Here is a 12,039-nt window from a genome sequence, read left to right as displayed (position 1 = left end):
TCAATTTCTCAGCTTTATCACCCATTTTATTGCTGGAGTTAAGTAGGAGTACAAGGCACCGTGCTCTCTCACGGCTCAGCACTAACAGCCATGATGAGCCATAATTAGACGTAAAATCACTACAAAATTACATGGCAGAAAAATTGCCACTAGGAGAACCAGACTTTGTCTATGGGAAACTTCATCGGGTCCTGCATATCTGTCACACTTAAGGGGCACTGCGTGTTTTAGCCCATATTCATCTTACTAAAGCCAAAATGGGAGCCACTTAGACTTTCAAATAAGCTTTTTGGAAGTAGAGAATGCAGGTTTCAACAGACTGTGTGCTGCTAAGTATTGATGTAGAAAGCCATCGCCTGAAGACCAGGACAGCAGCAAGGGCTGTGGGAGCCCAGAGCCTGGAAGGGAAAGAATCAGAAGGGGAGGAGCAGGCCAGGACCTCCCCCATCACTAATAAGGCTCTGAATCCTTCACTGAGAGCCAAAGGGTCCCTGCAACATCATCCAGTCCAACAGCTCAGACTTCTGCCCAGGAAAGGACACACCTGAACATATCCTTAAAGAAACAAGGAGCAACAGCTAGTGGTTTTCTGCATTCACAAAGAGTCGGCCTACCCACTTGCATAGACATGACAAAAAAATTAACCTCAGGACAGAATCTTCACACATGGATAACACAGAATAATCACAGCTATTTCCTTTCTTCCTGTTGTCACCTCTCTTAAACACAGGATTAAGAGACAGTAAGCTAGGACAAAAGGACTGCTATGCAGTGGAGTGCTTTTGAGACTGGGTCATTTAAAAATTGATTTAAGTATACTTATTTGCTTTTAGTGATGGGGTAGGTCCAGGACTCCTCCTCCTCTTCTATTTCTTTGCTTTTAAAAATGTCATGTGTGTTTTTCTACAGATCAGCCAGAATTGTTAAGGTCTCGTGTTCCTGTGAAATAAAGAAAACATCTCTTGGGATATTCTTAAAACTCAGCATGCACTTTCTAAAGAAGATGGTTTGCTATCTTCCTTCCTTTCTAGAATCAAGCAAACAAATAAAAATTAAAAGAAAGGAAACAAAATTCATGAAATACTGTAGGTTGAGAAGTTATGATTGTTCTGTTCTAAATATGTCTGGTATTAAGCAGCGCATTTAGTGAAACGGCATCAAGCATTATTGATTTTGTCTGCATTTTTAGCTGTAGATCACATATGCTATGGCACCAGCATAGGATATTTGGTGGATGATGAGTTTCCCTCCTGGTAATAGCCCTTGCTCACTGATGAATCTGGGTCTGCTCAGATACAGGGAGAACTATGAGAGGCAAACACCCTGGGCTGGGTGTGGTGGCTCACACCTGTAATCCTAGCTATTAGGGAGGTGGGGATCTGGAGGATTGATGCTGGAAGCCAGTCTGGACAAATTCTTCTCAAGACGCCTATAAAGTTGGGTGTGGTAGTGGCACACGCCTGTCATTCCAGCTATGTGGGAAAGGTAAATAGGATGCACTGGTTGTCCAGGTCTGCCAGATCATAAATGTAAGACCCTATCCCAAAAATAACTGAAGTGATAAAAAGGGCTGGGGGTGTGGCTCAAGTGGTAGAGCACCTGCCTAGCAAGTGTCAGGCCCTGAGCTCATACCCCAGTACCACCAAAAGAAAAGAGAAGAAAGAAGTACGCTGGTAGATGAACCCAGGGTGTAGAAGAATGTTGTTAAATTAGAGAAGACACTAATTATAATGTGTTTCTTCAGTACAACAATCCACGCCTTACCTTTAACTGAAGAATTTCTCTGAAATCATTAGCTACTAGGGTGTGAAGAACACAGCCAAGGACAGATGTCGAGAGAAAGTTTGGCCCATAAATTTGGCCAAGGTATTTATTCTCCAGTTCCCTTTGCCATGGCTGAGGGCTGCTCCCTGGAACACAAATTCCCTGGCAGTTCAGGGGCAGGCTGGCCAGGTGAACGAACACTGATGGAGATCCTTGCTGGAGGATGCTTAAGATGGGTGCAGGGAGACATGAACAGGGCTCTGACAGCCTCTGCTCCACCTGCTTGTATTCCAGGAGCGTGACCAGAAAAACCCGAAGCCATCTGTGCCTGTGAACAGACACAACAAATATACCTTTACCTTAGTAGTGCAGGTCCATGAACCCTTCCCAGTACTGTGAGAATATATAATAGCATCATAAACACCCCAAAACATGTCACGATATCGAGAGGCAGCTGTTTGTCTGTCTTTTGAAGAATGTAGGCAGTGTTGGTTGACCTCTACTATAGAACTGGCATAGATTAGCTGAAATGATACTGTAACCATTTTTTAGTACCCAGCTATATGTCCTGTTATAAAAATAGCAAATATTTAATCATACATGTTTCAATAGCTTCAGGGATTCATGGTATTCAATGACCGTGTTAAATGATAATAATCACACCTGGTTTACTACTATCCAAATCAGCAGCTTCTCTTCAGCAGTTATTTTTTATTATATGTGCTGTGCCACTATCATGGTCATTTAGAGCAGTAATATTTAAAGTGGCCCATTAGTTTGTTTAAGGACAACTTCACAATATATTTCTGTATTAATATACATTTTGTACTATTATTTCCAAACTGCCACTGGAAAATCGATCCTTGTCTGTTATGACTGGTGAGTTGGGAAACACATGAATGTCCAAGCTGAGATGGAGTTGGGGACCAGATGGGAACTGTTCCTGAGCCCATGGATTTGTGACAACTGTTGTTGAGCTTATCATAAATGAAGATATGCATTAAGGAAGAGTTAAGAAATGATTAATAGAAGGATTTGGCAGGTATGCCACCCACAGTGCCATGCCACAGGGATACAAGTCTTGGAAGAACCCTGGGACGTGTAGTTTGTGAAGCCTAAGGAGCTTATTGGGCCATGGCAGTATCACATGGGGTTGGCAAGAAGGCCTCGTGGATGACGCAACATTTGAGCAAAGACCTGAAGAGGGTGAGGGCGGAACCCAGGGTGCCCGCTCAGCAAAGCCTAGGGAGCCACAGACACTAGGAGGTGGGGAAGGCAGGTCTAGCCAGAGGGGCAGAACGGTCAGTGGATGGAGTAGCTTGAGTGTAGAGAGCAAACTGAGTCTAAGAGGTAACAGGAACAGGGGTGGCAATGGCCTTGGTGACCACAGCAAGGATCTTGACTTCCATTCTATACCAGAAAGGAAGAAACTGGAGAGCCTTATGTGATCTGACCTAGTTTTGAAGGCACTTAGCACCTGTGTTGAGCATAGACTATGGGGACAGCAAAAGCAAGGTCACATCAGGAAGGCATTGCTATGAACCAGACAAGACAAAGGGCAGGGCCCTGGGCAGTCAGGGTGCTGGGTGTAGCTCAGAGGTCTCTGGAAATGAATTCTCTGGGATTTACTTCAATGAGGAACTTGTTGGTAGAACTTGGTGAAAGCCTGGGTTTGGGGAAAGTCATAAATGTGTGGATTTTCACATAAAATTGAAATCAAGTCCCTTGTACACAATCTTCTAAAGGAAAACCATGCCATCCTGACTGCGGGTTCTACCCAGTGCCCAACCCCACCCTGAGCCTACTTTCTCTCTGAAACCCCTCTACACCTCTCCCTCTTTTCTTCTGTGTCCCTGCAGTGCTCCCTGCAGACGGGACACATAAATAGCCATTCTTTGGCTGTCACTCTCAGGGCCTGAGGACAGCCAGGACTCAGCCGGCTGGCCTGTTGAAGAATCACCTGCTGGGCCTGAGCCTCCAGCCACCAGCTAGTTGTGGAGTCTGCAGCAAAGCCAGGGCAGATTGCTGGAGTTTGACCAAGAGACCAGATGTGCATGATGAGCTGATCTGACCACAGAGAGACATGTGCCTGCATCTTCAGAAGGCGCACAATTGTCAGGTTAAGCCAAGGCAATTTAATACACATTACCTTCTTTATAAACAGAGAAACAGAGCCTTCTCTCTGTGGGAGTGTGAACGGTAGGAGAGGAAGCTAAATACCTCCGAAATGCTGCCCTGTGACTTTGGGGAAACAAGCGTCCATGGAAAGGACCCAAAAGCACAGAAGAAAGAAGCTATTGATCATCGGTTCACTCTACATTTCAATGCATGACTGGAGTCATCTTTACAGCAAAAAACCTGCCACCTTAAAGGAGCTTCTGCTGCAGACCTTTCACTGCCTTGCAGTGATTTCTGCTTTCCCACTTCTCCCCCTTTTTTCCTTCCCCTCCCCTCTCCTCACCTCCTCTCTGTGTCTCTGTCTTTCTTTTTCTCTCTCTCCAAAATACTGGAGATTGAACTCTGGCCATCTACCTCTTGAGCCACTCCCAGCCCTTTTGTTTTCAAAACAAGGTCTTTCTAACTCTGTCAGGGCTGTCCCGGAACACTCAGTCCCTTACCTCTGTCTCCAAATTAGCTGGTATTATAGGTTTGAACCACCATGACTGGCTGCGTCTACTCTTCTTAACAGTGCCTGCTACTTTTAGTCATCTCAACAAATCCCAAGAAAAGGTCCATATCTTTATTCTGAAGACACACAAAATAGAGCCAGGGGAGACCAGATGCACAGTAAATGAAGCACTGTGGTCAGTGGAGCAGGGAGAGAGGGAAAGAATGAGAGCGTCCAGGGCTGAATCCTCTCTCCCTGAGGGATGGAACCCTGTCCACTCCACCATTATCCCACCACATCAACCATCCCATCACAAGCACCTTGTGGCCTCCAGCTTCCCCAGCAAGGCGCAGGGCAGGGCTCAACTGCTGGGTGAAACCCTCTGAAACATAGCCCCTCCACTCCTTGTTCTTGGGGCACAAATTCCACACCAATTCTTCTCCATACTTCTGCTTCCTCCACCAAACTATTCACCAGCACACGACACAACTTGTGTGACCAACTCATATGCGCATGAAATGCAAGTCTGGGCTTCAGTTTATCTGAAGAGGATAAGGGGAAGTTTCCTCCTGAGTAGCTAGGATTACGTGTGTGAGCCAGCTTACTAAGATTTTACTAGACGGTAATACAGCACACTTTATTAAGAACATTCATGGTTTTAAAAAAGTGCCATAGCTCGTATGCTATGCAAGTCCAGAGGAAGAAGAGAGATCAAGAAAATTTTCATGAGAAACTGTCACTTGGGCTGTGCATTGATGGATAAGTAGGAGTCCGTTCCTTAAAAAGCTTGGACAGAGTGTGGCACATGGTAAGTACTATAGGGATTTACCATCACTATTATAAGTGAGGCCAATATCCTTGTCACTAGTCAAAGCAATTTAATGCCTTTCTCCAGAATGGTCCTTCTACTTCCAACGTCCTTCCCCTCCCAGCTCCTTTGACACTTGACAGTTCCCTACTCACCATTCAAGATCATCACTCCCTACCGACATTCCTCTGCGCCCATCATGCATTTTGTGGTCTATGCTCTGAGCACACCTCTGTAGCACACCCACTACCCACTCAGGACAGGACCCCCGTGTGACGTCCCGTTCTGATTGTGAGCATCCATGGGGCCCTGCTGGGGCTGTACTCACCTTCACCAATTTGACGGAGGCCCGAGCAGACCCCACATGGATGAAGAGAAAGTAATGTCACAGGGTAAATGAGGTGGTCAAGTGTTGAGAGCGGTGACAACGCCCAAAGACACATCTTTGCAAAATCTATGTTGTTGAAGATGGTAGGATAAAATCCATCCCAAGGAGAAGCCCTGTGTGCCCAGGTGGTGGCCCTAGAGGGTTATCCTGGAACAACTTCAGGGCTTCTCTTGTTCATTGTTCCTTCAGAGAAAAACAGCTCCCATGTTGTCTTGCCGTGCACTGGTGAGGATCCCTGTTGTCTTGGGGTGCACTGTGAGGAATAGATCTGAACTGTAAATATTCTTGCCCCTCCAACACTTACCTCAATGTACTATTAAAGTGTTATGCAGGGCAGGGGCTTAATTTTGTTGTTATTTCTTTTATTTTTGGTGGCATTGGGTTTGAACTCAGGGCTTCTGAGCACTTGCTAGGCAGGTGCTCTGCCGCTTGAGCCACATCTCCAGTCCATTTTGCTCTGGTGGTTTTCAAGATGGGGTCTCTTGAACTATTTGCCTGGGCTGGCCTTGAACCTCTGTCCTCCAATCTCTGCCTCCCACGTTGCTTGAATTACAGGTGTGAACCACAGTGCCTGCCTCACTTATCTATTTTGAGTCCTTGGTAAAGACTTAAATGCTCCGACTTCTACAGTTGTTTTCGATTGCTTTTTTACTTGTTTAATTTCTTTTTAAAACCAGCTTTCCTGAGGTCTAATTCCATACAGATTGCCTCCACACTAAGTACACGGTTCAATCAGTATTGACAACTGTATACACCCACCATGTAGCTAGCTCCTCAACCAGAAAACAGGCTCCTTCCACCACCAAAACATTTCCTGTGCCCTTTTGCTGTCAGTCTCCCTACCCCCAATCTCAGCAAACCACTGCACTCTTTTCTGCCACTGAACATTCGTTCTGACTTTTCTGTGAGTTAATATGAATGAAGTCATATATGACGTCCTCTTTGGTGTCTAGCTCCTTTCACTCAGGATAAAAAATTTGACAGTCATACATCAGTACCCCATTCTCGTCATTGCTGAGTAGTATTCCTTTTATGAATTTCTGCCTGGAAGCGAGGAGGTGTGGTGGGGAGAGGGGGAGCGGTGGGGAGTACAGGGAGAAATGGCCCAAATTATGTATGAACATAGTGAATAAACAAATAAAAAAAGCCTACAATTTGTTTATCCACTCAACTGGGGAATAGATTCGGGATATTTTAAAAATATAAACAGCCTTGAAAGAAATGACCTAATTCTGTGTGAAGTTTAATTGTGACAATTCTGGGTGTGCCCTCACCAGCTCCAAGTCCTCTGAGAACTGAGACTATACCTTGTCTTCCCTTTGTCTATCACATAACCACATTCCAATGCATTTCCATTCAAAAACAAAAGAATGAATGACCGAATGAGGTCATCTTTGCATCGTGGAATCATAAAAAGAAACAAACTTTCATGACTATTTCCACCTTCCCCAGACAGGCAATTGACTTTTAAAAACGTATTCCTACTCACCAGAGACACTAAATGGCTTTTTTTCTTAGATGAAACAGGAAGCCAGTCTTCCTACCACCAAGGACAGCAAAATCTCAGTAGAGGGGCTCTGCCTGACTTGTCACCTGGCTCCAAACTTCTCTCCTCTGTGCCTCTACTTCCCTATCTGGATTTGAGAGCATGTGTTTGAGGATTTTTGAGCTGATGTCTTCCTAGCCTAGATGCACCAGAACAAATGCTCTAATGCTCAACTCACTTTCTGACTGCAGGACTTTGCTTGTCCAGGAAGGAAGAGACAGCCAGTGGCAGCCGACTCACAGTCCTCAGTTTCCCAGGGGGTTGCCAACAGCCATCCTGCATAGATGGCCCATCTGGACCTGGCCACTGTCCTTCAGACCCATGCAGAGGACAGGAGGTGCTGGGGTCTCTGGATTCAGGCACATGGGCTACATTAGTGCCCCTCAAGGAGGTGCCAGGCTAGTGTACCCCACCTGCGTGGCCTTTCAGGAGAGGAGGTCACCCGTCTCTCTCTCCCTGCTTCTCACTCACTCTTTACCTTGTGTCCTGTGCTCTTGTCACATTGGAACACAGAGGCACCTGACACAGCTGGTGTCAAGCACAAAGACAATGTAACAATAAAACAATAGGAACTGGTTGGGAACAGGGCGGGTGATCAGCTCATGTCATTGTTATTATGGGGGATGGAGAATTAGAAAGAGGCCTTCTGCTGGGGCTGGCACAGGGGGCCACCCTCCCCTGCTGCTCAGAGAGCCAGAGCCAGCCTGTTTCCAAGCCATGTGCCACACTTCCATCCCAGACAGCCTGAATTAATTTCCTCCTTGAGATTTGGTGGGATGCAGTGCAAACGTTTAACAGAAATCGAGTTGGAAAATTTTCCTTCATCCCTGCCTTTTGTAAATCCATCCAAAAATAAAATAGTCATGAAGCATGTCTGGCAACATTGGCCCTTTCTGCTGATGTCTTGCTAGTCACCCTTGCAGATTCCCCTGTCCCCTCTGCACTCCTGTTTGTTCTGCTGTGTTTACTGTTTTGTCTCGTAGCCCAGCACCCTGTCCCTCTATCTAGGGACTTTGCCAGGTCTCGGATCACTTTTAAGGTCTTTTATTTTTAGAGAGCTTTCCCAGTGTGGCAGGGGTGGCCCACGGAGCTGGGGAAAGTCACTAAAGCTGGGGAAGAAGTGACACCCCAGAAGGCGGGACGCCCCCTGGGGTGACTGTCACTGTGGTTAATTTAAGTCCCAGGCTGGGGTCAATTGTGCCAGGCGTTGCTAGGAGCTCCGCGTCCTGCTTTAGAACCCCAGGCTTTGTTGGGGACGCGTCGGTCGCGGTTCGAGGATACTTGGCGGGGTAGTCCGACGGCGCTGGACGCTTTTCGCGGAGCGGACCAGGTCGTTTCTCAACCCGCAGCGATGTCAACCTGGTTAGGGGGCCTCGCCTCAGGCTTGGGCCAGTCTCTGGGTCAAGTCCCGGGCGGCCTGGCTTCCCTTACTGGAGAAATTTCCAACTTGATCCGGGAGATGCTGATGGAGACGGAGGAAATGGAGCAGCAGACTCAAACTGCACTTGGGGCTAAGCCTAAGACCCTCTACAGTACCACAAAACTAGAATCTGAGGTGTGTCAACTGAATCTACTCAAGGATCATCTGGAAGAGGAAATTAAACATCATCAAAAGATAATTGAAGATCAAAAGCAGAGTCAGATGCAACTGCTTTGGGCTTTACAGGAGCAGAAGAAGGAAATGGATGAGTTTAAACACCAGCATGAACAAATGAACATCACACATAGCCAGCTCTTTTTACAGAAAGATGAGGAAATTAAGAATTTACAAAAAACAATTGAACAACTAAAAACCCAGTTGAATGAAGAAAGGCAGTTCATTGAAACAGAGATTATCCAGCAGAAAGACTTGGACATGCAAGCTTGTCAGGCGAGAATGTCTTCTGCTTCCTACCCCCAGGATGTGACCCGACTTCAACAGCAACTGCAGGCCTACGCGAGGAAGAGAGAACAAGTACTCGCTGTTTTGGAGGAGAAGACAAGGGAAACCAGCCATTTGAAAAGAGAATACCACAAAATGATGGATATCGTTGCTGCCAAAGAAGCAGCACTCATTAAGCTGCAAGACGACAATAAAATACTGTCCACTAGATTTGAAAGTACTGGTCAAGATATGTTTAGAGAAACTCTTCAGAATTTGTCACTTATCATTCGAGAAAAGGACATTGAAATAGATGCACTGAGTCAGAAATGTGAAACTTTGTTGGCAGTTTTACAAACTTCCAGTCCTGGGGATGAGGTTGGAGGTGTAAGTAGTCATCAGTTTGAGGAGCTGCTAGAGGAGCGTAATAAATTAAAGCAGCAAGTAAAGAATATGGAAGAATGGAAACGGCAGGTGATCACCATGGTCCAAAACACTCAGCATGAGTCTGCCCAGGTTCTGGAGGAAATTTATCAACTTCAGGCCCAAGTTTTGGTGGACCGTGATAACAATTCTAAATTACAAGAAGACTACATTGGCCTGATCCAAAGGTATGAGCAGAATGAAATCAAACTCAAACATTTGGGACAAGAATTACCACAAGTTCAGCAAGGCATAAGACAACTTTGTAGTGCCAAGGACCTTCTTCTAGGAAAACTTGATATCTTGTCACACCTGCTCTCTTCTGGATCATCATTTACCTCCCAGGCAGCAGAGTCCCTTATACCAAGTGTGTCTGCTGGATTGAGTGAGATTTCTAAACTAAAAGTGGAAAATGAACAACTAGTAGAAACATCCAAGGGAAAGGAAACAGAATATCAAGCATTACAAGAGACTAACATGAAGTTTTCTCTAATGCTTCGAGAAAAAGAGTTAGAGTACAATTCAATGCAGAAGAAGGCTCTTGCTTTAGAGCAGCTATTGAAAGAAAAAGAACAGGTGAGGCTGGGGAGCTAAATCGCTTTTAATTACAGTCGAGTCAATGCAGGAGAAGACAACTGCACTGCAACAGGAGGGAGACCAAGTCATGATGGCCCTGAAACAGAAACAAGTGGAAAACAGCGCCCTACAGAATGAAGTCCACCACTTACAGGACAAAGAGTCACAGTTAAACCAGGAGCTCCACAGACTGTGCAACCGTCTGTTAGAACCGGAAGAGTGTCACACTCAGAAATTGTCGGCCGTGGAAGATAGAGAGGCTAAACTGAGAAAGAAAGTCACATCATTGGAGGAAAAGCTACTCTCATCCTCTAAGGCAATGGAAAATGCAAGTTACCAAGCCAGTGTGCAGGTGGAGTCATTGCGAGAACAATTGCACATCGTCTCCAAGCAGAGGGATGAATGTGCAGCCCAGCTCACTGTCTCTCAGGACCAAGTAAAGCAGTATGCGCTGTCATTAAGTAACCTACAGATGGTCCTAGAGCACTTCCAACACGAGCAAAACGCGATGCATTCTGCTGAATTAGAAAAACAAAAACACGTTGCAGCCGAATGGAAGACAAAGGCAGAAAATCTTGAAGCAAAAGTATTATCATTGCAAGAACATTTGGATGAAGCGAATGCAGCACTGGATTCAGCATCCAGACTTACAGAACAGTTAGATCTAAAGGAACAACAGATTGAAGAACTTCAAAAACAAACTGAGCTCCGACAGGAAATGCTGGATGATACACAAAAGAAATTGATGAATTTAGTAAACATCACAGAAGGAAAAGTGGACAAAGTCCTCATGAGAAATCTTCTCATTGGTCATTTCCACACACCAAAAAGTAAGCGACATGAAGTATTACGGTTAATGGGAACCATCCTTGGTATGAAGAAGGAGGAGATGGAGCAGTTGTTTAATGAAGACCAAGGAGGTATTGCGAGGTGGATGATTGGGTGGCATGGAGAAGGATCAAAAAGTATCCCCAACATACCTCTGACACCAAATCAGCAATCTACTCTTAAGAGTTCTTTTTCAGAGCTTTTTGTTAAATTTCTAGAAATGGAATCTCGTCCATCTGTCCCCTCACCAAAGCTTCCTGTTTATGACATATAACATCTAGATTCACCAGAAGACAACTGGACACAAATGCACAAGTTTTAAAGGTACAACAGAACCCAGGGTGGGTAGAAGAGCAGACATGAATCCATTCTTGATCCCCGCTCTGCAGCTGTGCCTCTTATTAAAACTGCTGGACTTGGACTTGGTGGGCTCGGGCATCTTCTTTTGAAGCCCATCCCAGACTTTCTGTCCACATTGACACTTTGCCAGTGTCACCTGACAACAGTGCTTGCACTGTGCCAAAGACCTGCTAAAGCAATAGGTGATTCTGAAGCCAGAGACTATCCTGCACTTTAAAGGAGGCGTGAATACTATGTTTATTTATTTTATCACAAAGTGGACTTTCAGAAGAATTTGTATTTGTGGTGGTAATTTCATAAATTTAATAAAAATATTTTTATTGTTTTAGAAATTGCAGGTGTCAGAGGAGCAAGTCTTTGCTATTCAATTTGCTTTTTTCCTTCTCTGATTTGACCTAATTTAAGAGAAATATTTGATTTATCTTGATTTACAGAAATAAAAAGGGAACACATAAATACTAGTAGCAACCTACATCCGTTTTTTATTTCCTTCTCTGATTTTCAAGCTCATTTTAGATAGAAACAGACAGTTCATCTTTTAAAGATTATCAAGGAATTTACAAAAATAAATGAAACAAAACTAGTAGCGGCTTCTCTGCATAGGATAGAAAAAAATCTCAAGCATATATTGTTGATCTTTGGAGGACTTAGAATAGACAGGCCAAGAGCAAGGCTCTCCCTGGGAGCTCCTAGGTGCCTTGAGATAGAATACGTAGTTGGTTCTGTGCAATTGTGTCACGTGAGTATGTGTGTGTGACCACCATCTTCAAGTCACAACTCTTCCAGCACAGGATACATCGAGCTGCCCTTTCCTACCATGAGCACCCTTGCTACCTCCCACCTTCATACCTGACAGCCACTGTCACCATCTCTATAA

General features: G+C 45.0%; 1 pseudogene; it reads left to right on the top strand.

Moving 5' to 3' along the window:
* Window positions 1-8,465: 8,465 nt before the first annotated feature.
* Window positions 8,466-11,344, top strand: LOC141418057 (thyroid receptor-interacting protein 11 pseudogene; annotated as a pseudogene).
* The last annotated feature ends 695 nt before the right edge of the window (window positions 11,345-12,039 follow it).

The sequence above is a fragment of the Castor canadensis genome, chromosome 2 (assembly GCF_047511655.1).
Source record: "Castor canadensis chromosome 2, mCasCan1.hap1v2, whole genome shotgun sequence".
In the NCBI taxonomy this organism is placed as follows: Eukaryota; Metazoa; Chordata; class Mammalia; order Rodentia; family Castoridae; genus Castor; species Castor canadensis.
The sequence above is the reverse complement of the archived record's forward strand: the minus strand, read 5'-3'. Positions and strand labels throughout refer to the sequence as shown.